Consider the following 15,132-nt stretch of genomic DNA (forward strand, 5'->3'; position numbering starts at 1 on the left):
ATTAAGTTGCTCCTTGAGACTTCTTGGCTTCTATTACTAGCTTCCATAACCAACAACCCTGCAAGTAATGCCTATAGAAATGTAACCTGGCATCTATAGTCCCTTCATCCTCAGCAGCCACAGCTATAAAGACCCAGAAAATAAAATTCTTAACACCAAAGTTCTCAGCACTGTCAAATGGGATCAAAATCAGAAACAGATATTATCTCATGAGTAGAAATGACATTAAATAAGATGTATACCTTCTGCTTTGTCCCTGCGCCATGAAGACAATGGGACCTTTTCATCTGACTTACAGCTGAAAGCTCCCCTGTGTGTCATCTCCTCCATTGGAACATAAGCAGGGATTGTCTTACTCTCCTATTTTCCCTAGCACTTAGCACAGTGCCTTGTACATAGTACGAACTCAATAAGCGCTTTTTCATCGAGTCTTTCGTAATTCATGTGCCATTGTGAAGTGTTGGAGGTTATTAATCTTCTCTGGCTCTCCTTTCCACTGCCCCCCCCAAAGTAGAGTTTCAGTGACTTCACTTTACATAACTATAACTGTCATCATATTTACTGTGTACATGCTCTCTGTTTCTCATTTGATCCAACTTGTATGTGTCAGGTTTCTTGAAAACACAGATAACATCAGTTTTCCTTATCCTTTTGGGGGAATTCTTTCTTACCTTGATTTTGTTACTTCTCGAATTTCTGTAGTGAAGTTTTAAATAGATTTTTACTATTGATTTATTGTGATCTTTGTGCTACTGTATTGCTTTAATATTTTTGATGTTTGCTTTTAGTTGTTGATTAGGGGAAATCTAGAAATGCTTTGTTTTTCTTTTTATATATTTTTGGTTGTTGGTATTGCCTTTAGCTGGGAGATAGATTTGGCACTGGAGCTTTCTACTGTGTGAACAAATCAGATATTGGTGTAATTTTCCAAATGTTCCTGCCCAGATCTTCAAGTAGGTTTTGCTCTGGTGGTCTTTGATTCTTGTCCTTAGGGAGAGTCCTTCTTGATAGCTGCACCTTTGTTCTTAGAATTCTTACTACAGCCAGAGCTTCCAGACATCCTTCTGTGTGCAGGTCCTGAGATGGTTGCCTGCTTTTTGTCAAATACTGTGGGGGGGAAATCATGATAGTCATAGTACACCAGCTTTTTAAAACTACTTGCTAGACTTAATCTACTAACTGGCTTTATGCTATCAAACTGAAAGGGGGCTTTTTGAAATTTCAGTCTAAGCATGCTCATTGCCTTTTAAAAATAATTCGAGATATCGGTGCTGTTTTTGTCATTTAATTATTAGGTATAATTTCTAGAGTTTATATAAAGATTTTTAATGATCTCAAGTTCTTCAGCTTTCTTCTCTTCAGATTTTAGTGACTTCTTGATTTCATCTATTTTGCCTGTTATTGATAAAAATAATCAAGATTTGGGGCAGCTAGGTGGCACAGTGGATAAAGCACCAGCCCTGGATTCAGGAGGACCTGAGTTCAAATCTAGTCTCAGATACTTGACACTTACTAGCTGTGTGACCCTGGGCAAGTCACTTAACCCTCATTTCCCTGCCCCCCCAAAAAGTCAAGAGCTCTAGGTTTTTTTGGCTTATATGGATTGACCTTGTCTTTTAAGAAACTAGTTTTTTTTCCTTCTTGTATTGGGTAGAGGAAAAAATCATAATATGATATGAAGTATATTTGAGGTTAAAAACAATAAAAATTAAGTTGATTTTAAGCAGGTTGATATCACCATTCTCAGTTTATCTGGTCTATTATTAATCTGAGAACAGGATTTCTGACAGAAGATAAATTGTTTGAGACTACTTAAAATCATACCAGCTAGTTTGCCCTATAGAATTATAATTTTGCTTAAAAAAATATCACATACAAACTGATATTACCCAAAACAAATTCTAAAAAAGGGAGAAGAGAGTAAGAACAAGGAAAAGAAAGAAAAAACAGATTGTATATAATCTTCCTTCTAGGAAGTGATAGGGTTACCACCCATCCTGAGTTCTGTGAAACTGTTCCAATTTAACCAGGAAAAATCTCACATCCTGTAAGCAATGCTTTCATATCTAAAATATATTTAATTTTGTTGTAAATTAGGGGCAGTAAAACAACTTGCAGTCTGATGAAGGCTTTAACATCATCAACTCAGGCTTACTTAGCAAATAGACTAAAAAACAGGGAGAGCCTCCTGCCCCACAGAAGACACAGTTTTGAATGACTATAAGATTGATTCTCTTACATGTCCATGTTATAAAAGCAAATGACCTTTCATCACAGTACATGGCACCTAATATAAAAAATTGAGTCAGTGTTTTGGTTAAAGAATTCATTTTATTGGTATTCATAAGATATCAATAGAAGAGTACTCTAGAACTTCTATATTCTGGTACTGTGGCCTTAGTAAATCCATAATTTCATCAGTGTGTATATTTCCTCTACCCATGTAGATACTTGGCCCTTCCAAACCTTCTCATCCTATCAGATTTTTCTCCATGTACTTCCACCAGTCCTCTATAAGGAGTGTCTACTCAACATGTTGGGGACATAGAAATCAAAAAGACATTTTTTGGGGGCATATTCTCATCTGTGTTTAGGAGAGAGGAAATTTTTTTTGTTTCATATCCATATTCACCATCTCTACATTTAACCATTTATTTAATATTATCATAGATGCATATACTATGGGCTTTCATTGGAGGAATCAGCACTCAAAATTCTTAATTATGTAAGTAAAATTAAATGTCATTTTAGAATTCAACTGCCAATCATTTAAACTGTTTGTCTGAAATAAATGTAACACTAAAATCCTAATCAAGTCTAAGAATTGAAGGTACAGAATTGAAGGAATAGTTCTAAACTGTAAGTATGAAGGCTTTATCAAAGTTGTTAAAGTATTGGCTGATCTCTCACAAGCTTACATTCTCTGGCCTGAAACAGTGTCTTGAAATTGGGGCTTTCACATAGAAACAAGTCTGATTAGAATTATTTTTACTTAAATAGTGGAAGTTAGTGATAGGATCAAGCAACTATAGAGCAGGAAGAGACCTTAGATTTCATCTATCTAGTCTAACACTTTCATTTTTCAGATGGGAAAGGTGATCCATAAGGATATAAAGTGATTTGCCCAAGGTCACAAGGCAGTAAATAGAATTACATAATTTTAGACCCAAAAGAAATCAGGGAAAAGTAATTAGTTACCTTCGCCCACCCTCCTAGAATATGGCAGACACATCACACTAAGTTATATTGATCTTATAATAAAACGAAATAATCCCACATCAGCATTTCTATACAACACCCACAAAGTCCAGTAGCAAGAGATAGAAAGAACAATTCCCTTTGAAGTAACTGGAGATAGTGTAAAATACTTGGGATTCTACCTGCCAAGAGAAACCCAGGAACAGTACAAATACAATTACAAAACATTTTCACGCAAATAAAGTCATATTTAAACAACTGGAAAAATATTAAGTGCTCATGGGTAGGATGAGCCAATATAATAAAAGTGACGATTCTACCTAAATTAACCTACTTATTCAGTGTCATAAAAACTACCAAAATTATTGTATAAAGCTAGAAAAAAAGAAACAATAGCAAAATTCGCATGGAAGAAAAAAGTCAAGAATATCAAGGGAATTAATGGAAAAGAAAAGTGAAGGAATGTGGTCTAGCTGTACAATATCTCAAACTGTATTACATCAAAACAATGATCAAAATAATCTAGTAACTAGCTAAGAAATAGAGTGGTGAATCAGTGGGATAGATTAGGTACACAAGACACAGTAGTAACTGACCATAGTCATCTTGTATTTGAATAAATACAAAGATCCAAACTTTGGGGGAAAAAACCTCACTATTTGACAACAACTGCTGGGAAAATTGGAAAGCAGTTTGGCAGAAACCAACACCTCACACTATATACCAAGGTCAAAATGGGTACATGAATTAGACATAAATGGTGATAGCATAAGCAAATTAGGGGAGTGTGGAATAGTTTACCTGTCAGATCTATGGATAAGGGAAGAATTTATTACCAAACAAGAAATACCGAACATTATGGGATTTAAAATAGATAACTTTGATTACATTAAATTAAAAAGGGTTTGCGCAAACACTACCAATATAGCCAAGATTAGAAGGAAGGCAGAAAACTGGGGGGAGGGGGATTTTTATAGCAAGTTTCTCTGATAAAGGCCTAATTTCTCAAATATATAGAGAACTGAGCCAAATTTATAAGACTATAAGTAATTCCCCAAATGATCAAAGGACAACAGGCATTTTTCAGAAGAAACCAAAGCTATCCATAGTCATATGAAAAAATTCTCTAAATCATCACTGATTAGAGAAATGCAAATTAAAACAACTCTGGGGTACCACCCCACACCCATCAGATTGGCTAATATGACCAAAAAAGACAATGACAAATGTTGGAGTGGATATGGGAAAATTGGGACACTAATGCTGGTAGAGTTGGTCAAGTTGTGAATTAATCCAACCATTCTGGAGAACAATTTGGAACCATGTCCAAAGGGATATAAAACTGTACATACCTTTTGACCCAGCAAAAGCACTACACGATCTCTATCCAAAAATGATTTATATTTTCAAAAATATTTATGGGAACTCATTTTGTGGTTGCAAAGAATTGGAAATTGAGGGGATTCTGACCAACTGGGAAATGACTGAACAAGTAGTGGTATATGATTGTGATGGAACACTAGTGTTCTATAAGAAATGATGAGCAGAATGATTTCAGGAAAAACCTAGAAAGAGACGTAAACTGATGCAAAGTGAAGTGAGCAGAACCAAGATGAAGTTGTAACAGCAATATTGTAAAATTATTAGATGTGAATGACTTAGCTATTCTCAACAATACAAAGATCTAAGACAATCTCAAAGTATTCATGATGAAAAATCCTATCTAGCTCCAGAGAAAGAAATGATAGAATCTGAATATAGATTGAAGCATCCTGTTTTTTAACTTTCTTTTTCTTTTTTCTGTTTTCCTTCACTACATGATTAATGTGGAAATAAAAAAAAAATAAAACTAAGATTCTAGGTTTATATTCACATAAACTAGCCTGAGGCAAAATTTTGAAGTAGGTGAATTTCTTCCAAGAAGCCTTCCTGTGCACTCAAATTCAATGCTTCCTGTTACTAGACATAGGTATTCTCCTCTACCTCACTGCATCAATCACAATTTATCTGTTCTATGTCCCAGTTTGCTCTGAAATCTATTTTCTGCTTACTGATAATGGGTGGTCATTGGGTTAACTCATAAAATCATAGACTTGGAAAGGACTCCAGTGGTCATATAGTCCAACCTATTGCTGAAAGGAATCCTGAGTATAACAGAGGTGTCAAGGGTTCATCTAATCTCCATTAGAAGCCCTGAGGCAGCACATTCCACTTTTGAAAAACTAATTTTTAGGAAGTTTTTCCTGTCATCAAACCTAAAATTTGCCTTTTTACAGTTTCTACTCATTGTTCTTGGATGAACCCGCTGGGGTCTAAACAACAGGTCTAACCTTTCTTCCACATGGCAGCCTTTCAAATACTTGAAGGTGGGTATCATGTTCTTCCCTGAGTTTCCTCTTCTCCAGGCTAAGCACCCTCAGTTCCTTCAACCAATACTCACTTGACAAAGACTTAAGTCCATTCACCATCCTCCTTGCCCTTCTATGGATATTCTCCAATCTATCAGTCCACTTCTTAAATTGTGGTATCCAGACCCAAATATGATACTTCAGATGAGGCCTAAGGATGGCAGAAGACAGAGGGCCTGTCATCTCCTTATTCCTGGAAGCCACGTCTTTCTTAATGTAGCCCCACATCACACTAGCTTTTTCGTTGCCACATTCTTCTGTTGAGTCATGGAATTTTCAGTCCAATAAAATCCCCAAATCTTTTTTTCAGATGTACTGTCTAACCAAGCTTGTGCTTATGAAGTCCCTTTTTAAATCCAAAAACAATGATTACATTTATCTCCATTAATTGAGAGCTTTGTTATGTTCAATCCAATGCTCTAACCTGTCAAGATCTTTTTGGATCCTGATATTGTTATCTAAGTGTTAACTATACCTCCCACCTTCTTGCTCTCTCCATCAATCAATAAACATTTATTAAGCACCTACTATGTGCCAGGCAATACTAAATGCTGGGGATATAAAAAGAGGCAAAAGACAATCCCTGCCCTCAAGGATCTTACAATCTAATGGGGGAAGACAACATGCAAACAAATATATACAAAGCAAGTTATGTACAGGATAAATAGGAAATAATTAACAGAGGGAAAGCACTAGGATTGAGGAATTAAGGAAGGCTTCTTGTGGAAGGAGGGATTTTAGTTGGCACTTAAAAGAAGTCAGAGAGGTCAGTGGTCTGAGCAGAGGAAGAAGAATGTTCTAGACATGGGGGACAGCCAGCGCAAAAGCCTGGAGCCAAGAGATGGAGTGTATTGTTCATGGAACTACCAGGAGGCTAGTGTCACTGGATGGAAGAATGCCTGTTAGGAGTAAGGTGAAGAAGTTCTTAGCTACTTCTGACTATCCTCTCCCTTACTCTGCACTCCCTTTTTTCACCCTCCTTCCTTATCCTCTTCCCCCTCCTACTTTCCTGCAGGGTTAAATAGATTACTCCTCCCAAATGGGTATGAAAATGAAATCTATTCCCTCCATGAGCCCACTCCAATGAGATCAGAGTCCCTGAGCTAATTCTGTGTTCTAAATTTTTATTCCTCCCTCCCTCCTCAACCCTCCCTATGAGATCAAGCAATTCAATATGTCATACTGGTGCAGTAATGCAGAACATCTTCATCTTCCTTGAAAGTGTTTTGCTTTTTACTGCTCTCTCCCCAATCTGCCCTTTCCTCCTTCCCTTCTCCCCCCCCCCCCTTTTCTCCCTCCCGTCCCTCAGGGCAAAAATATATTACTATACCTACTTGAGTATGTATGTTAGTCCTTCTTTGAGCCAATTCTGATGATATTAAGGTTCACTCACTCCCCAACTCCTTCCCCCTCTTCTACTCTCCTCCATAAACTTTTTTCTTGTTTCCTTCATGTGAACTACCTCTCCCCAGACCATCTCTCTCCTTCTCCCTACCCCAGTTTATTCCTCCTACACCTCAACCCTATTTTAATGATGTCATCATGGATTAGTTAGGTGGCACAGTGGACAAAGCACCAGCCCTGGACCCAGGAGGTTCCAAGCCCAAATCCAGCCCCAGACATAAGACACCCCACCCTGTCTGCCCCACAAAGAACAAAACATAAATGCTTTACAGATATCATCCCTTCATATTCAGTTCAGATCTGTGTCTTCTATGAGTTTCTTACTGAGATAGTTCTTATGATTTCGAAGTATTATCTTCCCATGTAGGAATGTAAATGGTTTGATCTTTTAATATCCCTCATGAAGTCTTTTTCCTGTTTACCTTTTTATGCTTCTCCAGGGTCTTGTATTTGAAAGTCAAATTTTCTATTCAGTTCAGGTCTTTTCATCACAAATGCTTGAAAGACTTCTTTCTCATTGAAATCCCATTTGAGGGGGAATAGGTAAAAAGAAGATAGAGTAAATGTCATGGAAAGGGAGTGGGATGGAGGGAAATAGTTATGATGATTGATTATAATGGCAAAACATATGGTACCTACTTTGCTGGGCTTTTATGAAGAAAATTATCTGTCAAGCTTAAGGTACCATATACAGGTTATAATGAACAGGATACTATCAGAAAAACCTGGAAAGACCTACATGAACTGAAGCAGAGTGAAATGTACTGTATACAAAATAACAGCAATAGTGGGGGATGATCTGCTGGGAAGCATGTGGTTATTTTCAGCTAGGCAATGACCCAATATAACCCTGAAGGACTTATGAAGATTGAAGCCCATCTGCAGAGAAAGAACTGATAGTATCTGAAAACAGATGGAAACATATTTTCAAAATTTTTTTTTCTTTTCCTCTTTGACAATTCCTTAATCTGAAGTTTTGGGTTTTTTGACTGTTTGCTCTCACAACTAGCTAATATGGGAATTTTTCCATGACTACTCATGTATAACTTATTTTGAATTGTTGAGTTCTTGTGGGTGAGGGGTGGGAATGGAGGGGGGAAGAGAAATTGGAACACAAAGTTTTAAAAAAATTGATGTTAAAATTTTGTTTTTACATATATTTTGGAAAATAATATTTTATTCAAATCCAAAAAAAGAAAGAAATTCTTAGCTAAAATCTAGGTAAAACACATATAAAGCATTTATCTTCTCTACCAGCTTAGAAAGCCTCTCATAAAAGGAAATAAGGTTACTATGGCATGACCCATTTTTCACGAAGCTATGTTGGCTCTTTGTAACCATTGCTCTCCTCCTTTTAATGATCTTCTCTACAATTTTCCCAGGAAGAAAAGTCAAGTTATCTGACTTACAGTTTGCAAAGCTTTTTTTTCTTTCCTTTTTTTTTTTTTAATCAGGACATTTTCCCTTCTTCAATCTTGTCTCATTAAACTAATTCATGGTAATTTGTTAGATAGGTACTCTGATAACTACTGAGCTCTTACTCAATGCCATAATGGAAACCTTCCTCTTTTAGTACCTCAAGGTGCCAGCGTACCACTTAAGTTGCTGTAGAATAATGAAATCTTAGAGCTGGAAGAGACCTTAAAAACTTTTTCCACTCCTGTGGACCTCTAGAACATCCTTGATGTAGGATCATCCAGCCTCTGAACAACTCCAATGACTGAGGTGTTATACTATCGCCTGAGGATTAAACTTTCAGCTAACTTCAGTCCTTTCTACATCGGCATTATCTTTGGTAGTCACCCATCTGTTATCAAGCATTCTTGCTACATGATTGGCCCACCTTCTAAGCTCATCATAAATCTTTTTAATGTGCTGCATCATGTGAACAAATTGTCCAGAGAAATTTCAAACCAATTATTTGCATATTTCTTCAGATCACCTCTAGGGAGTTATTTTTAACTATTGTTATTTATCCTTCATTCTTGATGAAGACCATGACATTGGTGTAATGTCATGATTTGCAGTAAATTGGATTTAAGTGAGGGAGGGCTATGCAAGGCTATCAACCTCACTCTCTCCTCCAGAGTCATCTGGTTCAAGTGGCAACATATATATCAGGATGACTGGAGATGGCCCTAGATGTTTAAGGCAATTGGGGTTGTGACTTGCCCAGGGTCACACAGCTAGTAAATGTCTGAGGTGAGATTTGAACTCAGGTCCTTCCAACTTTAGGGTCAGTGCTCTATCCACTATACTACCTTAACTGTCCCAGTTATTTTAATGAAAAATCCAACTGGTAATTAGTCAGGGAAATTATTTTTGGTTAATGAGGTTTTTATTATCCTTTAACTCACCCTGTGTTGGTGGCTACCTCTCTTACACAGAAAGTTGTCCCTATTCACACTTGGCCTAGACTTTATTTTTCAGTTGAACAGATCTGTTATAGTCTATTTACAGAGTGGCATCCTTGTTAATGATCTGGAGTATCAATTATCCTGCCCTCCTCCATATAAACACATAACCCCATGGTCTTTGTTAGGGGCTCTTTGATTCCATAATGTACTCTAGTGTTATATATGTATGTATTATGTGTGTGTATATCTATATCTATAGATATCTATATAGATATAGATATAGATATGTACACCCATAAATGGGCACAAGCTGAGGACTACATGAGATCAAGGAGGAGTCCCTGGAAAACCAAATTGTACTTCTTCGGAGAACTGGATGTCAGCTTCTTTAGAACAAAATGAGAAGGATCACAGTGGTGGTGGGGAAGCATAAGGTTGCCCTAACAAAATAGGGTCAGTGTCTTTGATTCCTTATTCAGTGGTAGACAAGACAGAAATCTAGAAGGGAAAAGGTAAAGAGGCCCTACATAAATGGACAAAAATCCTTTTGAGGAGTACCACCCTGCTTCCTGTGACCTTCTGTGACCTGGGTGTGGTAACAAGGTGAGAAAACTAGGCAGTGACCAAGTGATAAACACCAACAGAGAGCTGGTAAACCTTGGCAGTATGAGAAGGCTCTTGGTGTTGTACTGTAAGTAACACTGACAAATTCTCATGTAGGATCTTTGGGACTTGGGATGAATATAGTATTTATCGATGAATCTCTGTGTGTGTGTGTGTGTGTATGTATGTTTGTGTTATAAATATATATGCTGTATGTATGTATATATGTGCCATATGCATATATCTATGTATATATAGTATTTTGATTTTCCTTTTTCTTTTAATAAAATCTTGCTCTTTATACAATATAGTCAACATGTTGGCTTCAGGGCTTTCTAGGGAAGAGATTTCCAGTGAGACAGTTTAAAACAAATGAAGTCTTTATACTCCTTTTGCAAGGGTTAGATAATTGACAATTCCTTTGGCAAAAGGGTCTAGTTGGAGTACTTCTTTGATGTTTGGGCCACAGTGCTTGAGGATACTGCCTAATGTAGCTTACTAAAGCAGTTTGGGAATGAATAGCATTATGTACAAGACAAAATATAAGAGCAGAAAAAGAGCAAGCTAAAAGCCAAAGAGAAAAATACTTTTACTTTTAAAGAAGCTGTTCTTCTATAAATAATTTAAAATTAGAAAAATGCATCATTTTCCTTCGTGTCAGGTAGCACCATCTTTTATAGCTGCAATAATAGCAGTTTAATAAATCATGGTACTTTATTGAGAAATTATTTTGTGAATATCTAATCATTAGACCACTATACTCTTACAATAGCTTGATAGAATTTACTTAAAATTTACGATAATGGGCTTGTTTTTGCAGGTCAAATGCTTATAAAAAGGACAATTTAAAAAAAACCTTTAGAGCTGGCTGTTGTAACAAGTTACAAGCCATTTCCTAAAGCAGTCTGTCTCTGACATTAGCTACAGTTTAAAGGGTCTTCCCTGCGAAGGGGTGAGGAATTAATCATGAACATCAGACATTTGCTTAAAGGAGAATATATGGCACATATTCAGTGAGAGACATATTGTGTATGTCTCCAAGTTAATTGATACCAAGAAGAAACTATTAAGCTCATTTAATGACACCTTACATGCTCATAAAAATGGTAATTGTAGCCCACATGTTTTTCAATTGCAATTTAAAATTAGTCAACACATTAATGTTTTCTAATGCGACTGCCTACTGCTGTGTTATTATTTTTTCAAAGGTCTAAACCCATCTAATGCAAAGGAAAACTTGCATGTGCTGATAAAAAAAGAGGGAGATACCTTGTGACCACAAGAAATTATGTGTTCCTGCATTTGTCACAACACAACACACCACTGATCCTACTAATGACCTAGTTGATCCACCTTTTTCTGAAGATATGCCTTGTGAAGTGGCAACAATGAAAATGGGAAGACTAGGGTTAGGTATAAAGGGAATCATATAGCCATTAGAGGTAGAAGGAACCTTAGAGATAACTTAATGAGGAAACTGAGACCCAGCCAGGTGAAGTTTTGCCCGAGGTCGCAGAGCTGGCTAACGGCAGAGATGGGATTTGTGTTTAATTTCAAATCAAGAATCAGTTAATTCCTATAAAATAATATTTGCTGATAGAAAAAAGAATGGCATCTTGGAACATTGGAGTTATCAAAATGGTTGCATTCCTAAAGCTGGAGACAATAGTGTTGGGGATTGATAACCATAATCCATTTCCCTTGACCGATTTGTAGGTGCAAATGTGACTATCTCTGGGCATGCTTAAAGGTGCATAGTGAAAATCAATTCTTCCTACGTCAGTGAAAAGGTCTTCAGGAAGCAAAACTCCAAATATTCACTACTGCATGTAAGATAACAGCTGGAGTAAAAGCCCTCCATCATTCAAAAAATGATTAATTCAAGTGCAGAGGCACCAAAGTAATTAATAAGTCCAATGCCCCAACCTAAGTGACTTGTCGATATTTTTCCAGGTTGTCTAAGTTTGTAGGCAGGAAACAGATAAAGCACTATGGAAGCAAATAGAGAGCATATGTTGCAAAAACAAACATTTCACATTTTTTTCCAGGGGTGAGATAATGTAATTGAATGTAAATGAAAATCTGACTGTAGAAACATCCTCAATCTTTTCACTTATATTATATATCTGTGTGTATGTATTTATCTATAATATGCATATATCTACATACATGTAATATATGTAGATATCTATGTATGTGCCAGTTTACTAATTTAAAACCACTATTCCAAGAAATCTCCAGCAATTTTTAGACCTCTTATTTCATTGGTAGTAGAGGGGACTTTTGATAAGAAAACTCTACCAATGTAGATTGGCACTTACTTTGCAGTTTATAATCTCACAGCAGGGGTTCTTGTCTTGGAAATGCATGAACTCAAATTTTTTTTGATGAATGTATTTCAATATAGTTGGTTTCCTTTGTTATCCTATATATTTTAGTTGACTCATATCAGAAAGATAGACATTATTTCTATGAAATAGGAATAGCTTCATTTTTTTAGTCTACAATTTATCTCCAATGTTTCTTGCCATGAAGACAATTGTAGTTTCTTAAAGGCCATCTTGCAGATGGTAAAAAAACAAAACCAAAAACATTCTGATACAAGAGAAAAACTCATCCTCCTATATACTAAAAGTAATTTTTATCTAATTCTGCATTACATGTAGTTATTTAAGCATTAGATAAGAAAAATTGCATTTTCTTACAGAGCTTGCAGGAAGTAGAATTTTTTGACCAGACTGTGATTTCATTAGTCTAGGAAACTTCAGAGGAGGAAATTCAGGAGGAAATTAAAGTCTTAGAGCTACTTAAGGTTAGATGACTTGCCCAAGATCACATAGCTGTTATGTATTGGAGCTGGTATTTGAACCCAGGTATTCCAGATTCCAAACCCAGCTCTATATCTACTATGACATGCTACCTCTTTAAAATGAAATTACTTCTAACCACTACCTGCCCCTTATCTCTTTCTATACTGTCATGTAAAACAAGAAACTCTGGGATTGTATAGAAGAAATTCATTTAGACATTTTTGAGACTTAAAAAAGTCTTAAACTCAATTAAATGTGCTAATTCTAAATTCTAAAATGTTTTGGATAATTCACCTGTATGTAGCCCAAAGGAAACAAAATGAAAATTTCTAAAACACTTTAACCTTGTCTTTTCCTGCCATGAACACCTTGATACACTTGAAACAGCAAAATTTAACATCCCAATAGCCCATATAACAAGTAATCTTATTATTTCTAGAACTACCCAGCCCCCTCCAGGGCATAAGAAGGTTCCTAAACCTATGGACAGTTGCCTCATGCCAAAAATACTGAGGGCCAGTTAGATGTGCTCAAACCATTGATTCCTGTGGGTATTGTTGGGCTTTGGGGTACCACTCTTGCTCATGGCATATTCCCATGGTTTATATTGTGCCCAACCATCAACATTAGGGCAGCCCTGGGAATTCTGGAGCCTCTGAGAACCACTTACAGGTTTAAGGACACAAACTAAGCATAGGCCATAGCCCAGGGAACCAAATGTGTTGTTTCCCAGCCATGGGGAGTACTTGTTGGTTTGATTGTTCATTGTAACTGATATTGCCAAAAAACAAAACAAAAAAAACAAACAAAAAAACCCTTTAGGTGTCATTTATCCTTTGGAGGTGACTTTTAAAATTGTATTTTTGATTTTATCAAAAGGACAGACATACTTATGTTGGGTTTGTTGTCATGACTAATTCTAGTTAATGCTTTTCCATTTCATCAGTGAGTTAGGGCTCTTCCAGGATATGTTTGAAGGTCCTTTCTCATAACTCTGACTTCTTATTCAATGCATATGATAATAAATCCAAAACCAAAATTGATTTCTAAGTCTTCTTGACTCTACCTCCACAACTTATCTCAATCTGTCCCATTCTCTCCTTTCACATGGCCACCACCCTAGTTTCAGGCCCTTGCTATCATCTCACTCCTGGGCTATAACAATAGCTTCTTCCTTGGGTCTCACTGTCTCCACACTCTTCTATCTCCAATCCATACAGTACACAGTCATTTATGTGAGAATTCTAAGGCACAGGACTAATTATGTTACTTCCCTACTCAAGAATCTCCATTAGTTTCAGATTACTGCTAGGATCAAATAGAAATTTGGTGGGTTTAACATCCAAAGCCCTACTCAATCTGGCTCTAGCTTTTTTTTTTTTTTCAGATTTGTTGCATGCTACTTCTCTTCCTTTACTTTCTGGTTAAGCCAAACTGGACTGCATGCTGTCCCTCAAAAACAATGTTCCATCTCCTAGCTCTATGTCTTCTCATTGGATGCTCCTCATGCTGGGATGTATTCCATCTTTTCTCCTCTGCAGCCCTTATATGATTCCTAGGTTCCTTTGAAGCTCAGCTCAAACATCACCTCCTCCAGAAGCCAATTTCCCAATCTTCCCAGCTGCTAGTGAGTTCTCTTCCCATCCTTTAACTATTCCCCCCAAATACCTTGTATTTACTTTATATATAATTGTATCTACTTCAAGCAATCAGTGAAGTGAGCAGTTATTAATCACCTACTACGTGTCAGGTCCTGTCCCAGACAAAAGGCATATAAAGATAGTGTCTACCCTTGATGAGCTTACCAATATAGCCAGGGAAGACAATATACACATATAGCTGTATATATAATAGTCTTCCAAAAGTCTTATTGTAGTTTTAAACTACTAAAGCTTAACTTCCTGCATTTACAGAACTGATACAAGATAGTTTTGGGAGTTAAGACTAGAGGAATCAGGAAAGGCTGCACGCAAATCATGGCTCTTGGGCTCAGCTTTGAAGGAATCTGAGGATTTAAGAGGTGGGGAGATGAAGCATGGTGGGGGGACAGTCAGTGCAAAGACATAGAGATAAGAAATGGAGCATCTCTGTGTAAAGAAGAATGAGAAAGGCAGTTTGGTAGGATCATACTGTGTAAAGATGAATAATGTGTATTAGTCAGAAATGTAGGTTGGACCATTTTGTGAGGGGTTTTAAATACCTTAAAAGAGATGTTTATATTTGATTTTATAGATAATAGCAAGCCACACAAGTTTGAATAGGCTACCCCCCCTCCCAGGTTCACATATGGTTATTAGTGTGCTTTATAAAAGTCAGGTGTGTGGAGGATAGATCAGAGTGGAGAAGGAGATC

This window comes from Dromiciops gliroides, chromosome 3 (genome assembly GCF_019393635.1).
Source record: "Dromiciops gliroides isolate mDroGli1 chromosome 3, mDroGli1.pri, whole genome shotgun sequence".
NCBI lineage: Eukaryota > Metazoa > Chordata > Mammalia > Microbiotheria > Microbiotheriidae > Dromiciops > Dromiciops gliroides.